Genomic DNA, 9,281 nt, shown 5'->3' with positions numbered 1-9,281 from the left:
CCATCTCATTCTCTGCTGTCCCCTTCTCTTCAAGCCTTCAATCTTTCCCAGCATCAGGGTGTTCTCCACTGAGTCAGTTCTTCTCATCAGGTGGCCAAAGTAGGTAGGCAAATGTTGAGTTTTAAGCCAACTTTTTCACTCTCCTCTATCACTTTCATCAAGAGGCTCTTTAGTTCTTCACTTTTTGCCATAAGGGTCGTGTCATCTGCATTTCTGAGGTTATTGATGTTCCTCCCAGTTAGCTTGATTCCAGATTTAGCTACATCCAGCATATCATTTCCCATGATGGAATCTGCATAAAAGTTAAATAAATAGGGTGACAATATGCAGCCTTGACGTTCTCCTTTCCCTATTTGGAACCAGTGTGTTGTTCCACGCAACCCTCTTGCACTGTTGGAGGGAATGCAAACTGATACAACCATGTGTGACCCTAAGGACTGTAGCTTACCAGGCTCCTCTGTCCATGGGATTCTCCAGGCACGAATACTGGAGTGGATTGCCATTCCCTCCTCCAGGGGAGCTTCCTGATCCAGGGATCATACCTGTATCTCTTATGTCTCCTGCTTTGGCAGGCAGATTCTTTATCACTAGGGCCACCTGGATCCTATGTACAGGACAGCAAATGAGACATAGAAGTAAAGAACAGACTTTTGGACTCAGTGGGAGAAGGAAACAGAGGGTGGAATGATTTGAGAGAACAGCATTGAGACAGATACATTACCATATGTAAACTAGATAGCCAGTGGGAGTTTGATGTGTGAAGAAGGGCATCCGAAGCAGGTGCTCTGGGACAACCTAGAGGGATGGGGTGGGGATGGACGGGGGTCCAGGATTGGGGGGACACATGTATACCTATGGCCCATTCATGTTGATATATGGCAGAAACCATCACAATATTGTAAAGTAATTATCCTCCAATTAAAATAAATAAATTAAAAACCTGTACACAACAAAGACCCAGTGCAGTCATAAGTAAATAAATACTAAATATCTTAAAAAATTAAAAAGCTAAAATGAAAACAGAAATGTTACAGTTGTCGCTATTAGTTTTACATGACAGCCTTAATGCTTAATTGTATGCTACACTGTGAAAATAAAAGGATAAAATAAGATTTTATACACAGCATATAAGTACACTAACTGATTGCACCACTGGAGCTCCTATACCCCCCATATAAATACAGTTAGGCTACAGTTTTATGGATCTGTCAGTGGGTGAAATGTTCTGCTTTTGTAAATTACACAGGTAACTGAAGTGTTATTCTTTGTTTTCATTTCTTTTCCTTTTTTGGCTGCATTGTGGGGCTTGCAGGATCTCACTTCCCTGACCGGCGATTGAACTTGGGGCCACAGCAGTGAAAGACGAGAATCATAACCACTAGGTCATCAGGGAATTCCCTGAAGTATTATTCTTTGAAAGGGCAAAATAATTTTAACCTGTTTGATGGGAAATTTTTCAGTATTTATTATATGCTTGAGGGTCAGCTGACAAGTTATACTGTGCATAAAAATACATAAGCTTCACGAAAGGGAGCTTCATAAAAGGAAACAGAATTAAGGGGTTACACATGCAGGGTCTCAAGCCCCACCCCAGACCTGCTGGCTCCGGGTCTTGCATGGTACCAAGACCCCCGGGGATTAGAATGGACCTCATGAGCTGAGAGAAGGAAATGGCACCCACTCCAGTATTCTTGCCTGGGAAATCCCATGGACAGAGGAGCCTGGTGGGCTACAGTCCATGGGGTGGCAGAGTCGGACATGACTGAGCAAGCAAGCAGGATTTGATGGCGCTGCACCAATGCACTGATGCGCTCAGGGCAACAGAACTTTCTGGTGCTTTTTACTCTTCCTGTGGCATCCTCAGCTGACACTGACTTTCTAGTTACAAGTGCCTCCAGTTGTCACCCGTTGCCCACTCCCCTTTCCACAGGCCCAAATTCAGAGGAACCAAGTTCCCAGGGGGACAATAAATAATCCTGCTAAATCAGATATAACCATGATGAGCAATGACTGTACTTTTTACAGGCTAAAGCTAAAACTCAGCAAGACTAACCAGCCCCTCTAAGAATTAAGCCTGTTCTCCATAACGCTTTGCGGGGGGGGAGGGGGGGACGGGGGCGGCGGGGGCTGGTATAGTTCCATGTGCCGTTCTAACCGTTGCTTTTTGACCTGCATACAGATTTCTCAGGTGGCACGTCAGGTTGATTGGTCAGTAAGATTGATTGGTCTTTGGTCAGTAAGGTTCTCATAATCGTGAATGGGTGTTCAGGAGATGTTTCTGGTGCTGGGAAGGATTGAAGACAGGAGGAGAAAGGGACGACATTGGGTAAAACGATTAGATACCATCACTGACTCGGTGGACGTGAGTTTGAGCATGACCCAGGAGTTAGTGATAGGAAAGCCAGTCGGACAGAACTGAGCAAATGAACTGGACAATTTTCACGACCCAGGGACGGAACCGGGCCTTCCTATTTTGGCAATCACTTTTCTTTTTTCAAACAGTGATTAGAGTCACCCTGATGACCTAGACAGTAAAGAGTCCATTTACAAAGAAGGAGACCCAGATTCGCTCCTGGGGAAGGTACTCCTGGAAAACGGAATGGCTACCCACTGAGGTATTCTTGCCAGGAGAATTCTATGGACAGAGGTGCCTGGAGGGCTACAGTCCACGGTATCACAAAGAGTTTGAGCACGACTGAGTGGGTTCGGCACTCTATTTCATTCGACATTATAGTGAACCTTCTCTGTGTCAAATGCAGCGCCCGTATATCATTATCTTAAGCCGTCAAGAAAAGCCTTATTCACAAGAAATTAGACCCAGAGTGTCCAGGAGGAGAAAACATGGAGTCAGGGCCCTGGGAACAAGGGACTTCACGGGAGGTGGGGCGGGGACAGGCGTGAATCTCAGGGGCGGGGACTCAGACTTATTTGCATAACCAGAATGCACTGCGCCCAATGTACTGTATATTTATTATTTCAATTTATGATAATTTTTATAAAACATAGTATTTCCAAGAATGCGCCTTCATCACCTTTCCTGAAAAGATCTCCTGCAAACTGTTGACCCAGACTTACCAAGTTGACGCTCCTCACGCTCACTTTGAAGGAGTCACCATCGCCTCATTACTGTGTTCACAGGCTCTGTGTGGTATGTTCACTCTCATTCTTGCTTCTACTTGGGATGGGTCTTTGGTCTTTTACGGAGGACTAGGTTGGGTAGATCCAAGTAAGAATAGCAGGAGCTTCTCATAATTTTTGGAGGCCTTGTGTGTAAACAAGGCTAATATTGTTGTGTAGAAAAATAGAATTTGAAAAATGGAGGGCTTTGCGCAGTTTTTCTACATGTCTAGCAGTTGAGTTTTATGTGTAGTTATTTAAGAATATTGTGGTTGTGAGTTTTAGTCAGTAAGTTTTTCATAGTCCTGAATGGGTTTTCCTCAAGTTTTTTTTTTTTTTTTTTTGATTCCGGGAAAGATTGATCACCGGAAGAGAAAACGGACGACATTGACTCATTATAGAGCACCCACCATCTCGGTGGACATGTGTTTGAACAAACCCTGGGAGAGCTGTTCAGAGATGACTGAGCAAAGGGACTGGACAATTTTTATGACCCAGCTTCTCTTATATTCAGTTCAGTTCAGTCGCTCTGTAGTGTCTGACTCTTTGCGACCCCATGAACCTCATATATTGTTAGACAGCTTTTTTTTTTTAATCAGTGATAGAGACCCTGGTGGCTTAGGCAGTGAAGAGTCCGCTTACAATGTGGGAGACCCAGGTGTGCTCCTGGGGAAGAATCTCCTGGAGAAGGGAACGGCTACCCACTGCAGTATTCTTGCCTGGAGAATTCCATGGACACAGGAGCCTGGCGGCTACAGTCCATGGGGTCGCAAATGGTTTGGCACGACTGTGCCCTCAGGGCACTCTGTTTCATTTGACATTATAGTGAACCTTCTCTGTCAAATGCAGCGCTCCTGTATCATTTTCTTAAGCCGTCAAGAAAATCCTTTATTCGAAAGAAATCAGACACAGAGCGTCGAGGAAAAGACATGGAGTCAGGGGCCTGGGATCAAGGGACTGGGAGCGGGCTTTGCGGGAGCTGGGGCGGGAAAGGCGTGAATCTCGGAGGAGAGGACTCAGCATTCATTTGCATAACCAGAATGCACTGCATGCAATATGTTCCATTTATTATTTGAATTTATCGTAGATTTCCTTTAAACATAATATTTCGAAGAATGAGCCTTTGTCCACTAACGTGAAGAGATGTGCTACAACCTCTTCACTGGGACTTATCCTTTATTTTTTGCTTCTCATCCTCAGTGTATTAGGAGTGAGCTTCCCCTCATCATTACGTGCCCAGGCACAGTGCCATATCAGTGCTTTATTTCTTGGTTCTGCTTGAGGTTAGTCTCTGGTATTGCTGTGCAGAATAAATCAGTAGAACTAAAAAAGAAATTTTACATTACCCAACAATATTTGGAGGTCTTGTGAAATTAAAGAAGACCAATATTCTTGTGTAGGAAAGTAGAACTTGGAAAATAAGTGATTTCGGGTGATTTTTTTAGATTCTTGAAGCTTTCTGTGTTTACCATTTCAGATTGTGGGTTTGGTCTTTGGTGAGTTGAAAGTGAATGTCACTTAGTCGCGTCCGACTTTTTGTGACCCCATGTACTATGCAGTCCATGGAATTTTCCAGGCCAGAATACTGGAGTGGTTAGCCTTCCCCTTTTGCTGGGATCTTCCCAACCCAGGCGAGGAACCCAGGTCTCCGGCATTGTAGGCGAATTGTTTTCCAGCTAAGACACAAGGGAAACCCAATATCCATAAAACCACAATGGGGTTTTTCAAGTGAAGACAAGATGGCCGATCAGACACGTCTGAGCAAATAAACCAGACAGATTTTTCGCTCCCCATGGACGGAACCCAGGCCTCGGATATTGGCAGACAGATTTTTTTTTTTCTTTTGCTGATTAGAGTTACCCTGAAGACTTAGAGAGCCTGCTTTCAATGTGGTAGACCCAGGCTCAGTTCCTGGGGAAGGTTCTCCTGGAGAAGAGAATGGCTACCCACTGCAGTATTCTTGCCTGGGGAATCCCATGGACAGAGGAGCCAGACAGACTCTGGTCGGACACGACTGAGCGACTTTTAGAGAGAGAGCCACCTGGGAAAAGCAGAACTCTTTTTGGGTGATCCCACGTTTCTGTCGCAGGTGTAATTGTTTTTTGGGCTGTGCTTTGTTTTCTGTAGTGTTGGTCACTCAGTCCTGTGGGACTGTTAGCCACCCTGTGGACTGTAACCTGCCAGGCTCCTCTGTCCGTGGAATTCTCCAGGCCAGAATGCTGGAGGGAGTTTCCATTCCCTTCTCCAGAGATTCTTCCCGACCCAGAGATCGAACCCGGGTCTCCTGCATTGCAGGCGAATTGTTTACCATGTGAGCCACCTTTTTTTTTTTTCTAATCCACAGTTATTACTGCTGGATTTAGTGGTAATCAACTTTCATAGTTGCATTATTCATATAGGTTCGTTTTCTTGGTTCATAAACTTATGGAGGTACGTCGTAAATCTATGTAGGTAGGTGTGTTCGTTCCATTCTCCCTGGTCCCACCCCAGGATGTAATTTTTGTAAAAATCCATTGAAGGTCTCAGGCTTCCCTGGTAGCTCAGCTGGTAAAGAATCCACCTTCCATGCAGGAGACCTGGGTTCGATTCCTGGGTCACAAAGGTCCCCTGGAGAAGGGAACAGATACCCAATCCAGTATTCTGGCCTGGGGAATTCCATGCACTCTATCGTTCATGGGAGTCATTTTAGACTCCCTATGAGAATTGCTGATCAAAGTGTATATTTAACTTTTCGTGTATGTTTTGCCAATTTTTGCTTTTTCTCCAAAGACAGTGTACCAGTGCACACTCAACAGCACTATATCAACATTTCACTGTTTCACATGCCCAGCAACTCTTGTTGTTTTCAGGCTTTTAGAACTTTTGACTGCCTGGGACGTGTGCAATCCATCATTTAAAGTATTTGCATATAATTTCACTGTATGGAAGAGCCATCACTTGTTCAAATAAAAATTCTGGTGTAGGGCGTGTAGATAGTGTCCAATTTTTCTATTTTTTACTCAAAGCAGTGGTTGTTCAGTTACTTCCTCAAGACAAATTCCAAGAGTAAAGATGCTGGACTCAATGTTCCACACATTGAAATTTTTGATCCATATTGCCCACCTGTCACCTGGAAAGATTTTACAATTTTACATTCTTATCTGCAGTATTTGCATACCTTTACTCCCAAATGAGTATCAAAAGCAACTTTTTAAAAAATCTAAGTTTTGTATATACTTAATATTTTCATTTTTTTTGTTTTAAGACAACAAATTTATTTATTTTTAAAATTTATAGTTTAATTGAAGGATAACTGCTTTCAGAACTTTATTTTAAAGGCCAAATGACACAAAGATCTCAGAAGAGCAAAACCCAGAAATGCTTTTTCCCATCCCAGTTACCACTTCCCAGAAACAACCATTTTAAATCCTTAGCAGTTTCATCTGTTTGCTTCTATAACTCATAATATGCTTATACTGCTCTTTCTTCGTTTTGTTCTAAACTGTAGGAGACAGGCTAGATGCCCACTCTGATATCAATTTTTCCTCAACCTTCAGAGATAGCTTAGAATTCCTGAGACTTTCCAGGGTTCTGAAGCATTAAAATGTCCTTGTCCCCACTTGGCTGCTGTTACCTGCTCTCCTGTTTTGTCAATAAGGACATATCTTTTCTTTTCATTCCTTTACTGTCATGTAGTGGGGTTTTGTGGACAGAGTAGAGATAAATGGATATATTTAATCTGCCATATTCAACCTGAAATCTGAAGATACTGTAGATTTTATTATCATTATAATTATTATTTGGCCGCAGTATAGGGTTTGGGAGACCTTAGTTCCCCATTCAGGGATTGAGCCTCTGCCCCTGCAGTGGAGTCCCAACCACTGGACCGTCAGGGAATTCCCGTTACTTTAGAAAATTTTTAAAAACTCTGCAAAGAATTAGAGTAGTATCTGTATTAGAAAGGCCTCTCTGAAAATCGGTTAATGCTTGGGACACGGGTGGACGTTAAGAAACGTGGAATCAGCGGAGTGCCCCCTACTGGAATATCTTGCCCCAAAAGTCTGACTTTCCCTGGGGCCTCTTTGTTCAGGGCCCAGTGCTTCACAGTCGTGGCGGTCCACCAAAGGAGTCGGGGAGTTTCTAAAAATCCTATGCCCAGCACTCCACCCTGGGCCAATTAAATTTTTCTCTCTGTGTGTGGGGATTGGGTATCAGCATTTTTAAAGCTCTTAAGTGGTTCTGGAGTGCAGAGTCACTGCTCTCGGCTAAGCAGCTCACTGGTTTAGCCCGTTTATAACAGAATGGTAATATTTGGACCGTAATCCATCCCGTGTTCTTGTTATGCAGTTACTTTTGTGTGTTGTCTAGATTCTGAATAGTGTCTGTTTTCATGCTTTAATTTCATAAGCATGTCTTCTGTTAATTTGAGTAACGAAGCACACAGCAGCATTAACATAGTATTTTCATGCCACACTCATTTGGCAGAGACGTACGATTTAGCTCAGTCCTCACATCACACTTATACTCTGCAGTAAGTCGCCATGACAGAGTGAAAACTGTCCAGTGATGTGGCCATTTTGCTGTATCTGGATTTTTGCATTGCTGAACTGCAGTAATGGTGGAGAATATTATGGTCTTAATGACTATTATTGTGATTATAACGTGCATACTTGAGTCGTAGTCAGCAAAACCCTCCATTATTATGAATTGATCCAATGTCTATACGGGGTCACAAAGAGTGGAACTTAACTGCGCACACACGGACGCACTATATTAGCCTCCCCCCACCCCGCAACCGCCCCCCCAACCCCCCGCAAAGCCATACCACCTTGAACGCGCCGATCTCGTCTGATCTCGGAAGCTAAGCAGGGTCGGGTCTAGTTAGTACTTGGATGGGAGAGTACTAATTTTTAATACCTAAAGTAGTCAAAAAGGTAAATAAAAAATTGCAAGTTGGATGTAATCTTGTTTTCTTTTGCTAAACTTTAAAAATATTCTGTGAATCCTATTCATAATATTATTAGTTTTTTTTAATGCCCAAAATTGTTAAAAATATGGAACGCTTCTCCAAATTTGTGTGTCATCCTTGTGCAGGGGCCATGCTAATCTCTGTATCAATCGAGTTTTAGTATATGTGCTATTGAAGCTTCTAGCACTGTAACATTATTTTGTTTGTGCATCTTGGTTATAACAGGGCATCTGAAAGCACAATGAGTACAAATAATGGCTTTATCTCCTAAAAGATAAACTTTTTAAATTTTCAGATATTGCACATTGAGACTTGTCACTTTGTGTGAGTTAGCACTTCTGTGTATAGGGGATTCTGCCACTGTGATGAGTGCGTGGTAGCAGCACACAACCTCCTGAGATTGGCAGGGTTAGCTGAGGATTTGACTTGCTGCTGCTACTGCTGCTGTTAAGTCGCTTCAGTTGTGTCCGACTCTGTGCGACCCTGTAGATGGCAGCCCACCAGGCTTCCCCATCCCTGGGATTCTCCAGGCAAGAACACTGGAGTGGGTTGCCATTTCCTTCTCCAGAGGATTTGACTTAGTTGCCATCAACTGCTGTAATCGCAAAATAGATGGATATTGTTAATTCTTGTGTAATATTAACTCCATGCACCTAAAATAAGCTTTAAAGACTGAGTATGGTTCGATGCTCTGTTTACCTTTTAAATGATTTTTGTTATTTAGGTTTATGTGCATAAACACATCATCATCCAGCCAGCCTTCACAGTCTTTGGAGTGGGCACATCAGCCTTAGATGCCGCCCGAGAACCTCAGAGAAAGCTCGTGAACATGTAACGTTCGCAGAAAGTCTTGCCTCTGTGTTTGGTAGAGCGCACACTCTGAAATGTGCTTAGAAATATCTGATTTAGCAGGATTATTTATTGTCCCCCTGGGAACTTGGTTCCTCTGAATTTGGGCCTGTGGAAAGGGGAGTGGGCAACGGGTGACAACTGGAGGCACTTGTAACTAGAAAGTCAGTGTCAGCTGAGGATGCCACAGGAAGAGTAAAAAGCACCAGAAAGTTCTGTTGCCCTGAGCGCATCAGTGCATTGGTGCAGCGCCATCAAATCCTGCTTGCTTGCTCAGTCATGTCCGACTCTGCCACCCCATGGACTATAGCCCACCAGGCTCCTCTGTCCATGGGATTTCCCAGGCAAGAATACTGGAGTGGGTTGC

General features: G+C 43.5%; 1 non-coding gene across 1 annotated transcript; it reads right to left on the bottom strand.

Annotated features, from left to right (window-relative positions):
- Positions 1 to 8,144: 8,144 nt before the first annotated feature.
- On the bottom strand, positions 8,145 to 8,252 carry LOC145537244 (U6 spliceosomal RNA). The gene has a single exon (XR_014076275.1). It is a non-coding gene; the product is annotated as a U6 spliceosomal RNA (small nuclear RNA).
- Between the last annotated feature and the right edge of the window lie 1,029 nt (positions 8,253 to 9,281).

This window comes from Giraffa tippelskirchi, chromosome X, assembly GCF_054371585.1.
Source record: "Giraffa tippelskirchi isolate mGirTip1 chromosome X, T2T-mGirTip1v1.2.pri, whole genome shotgun sequence".
In the NCBI taxonomy this organism is placed as follows: Eukaryota; Metazoa; Chordata; class Mammalia; order Artiodactyla; family Giraffidae; genus Giraffa; species Giraffa tippelskirchi.
Note: the sequence above shows the minus strand (reverse complement) of the source record. Positions and strands in the feature narration are given on the sequence as shown.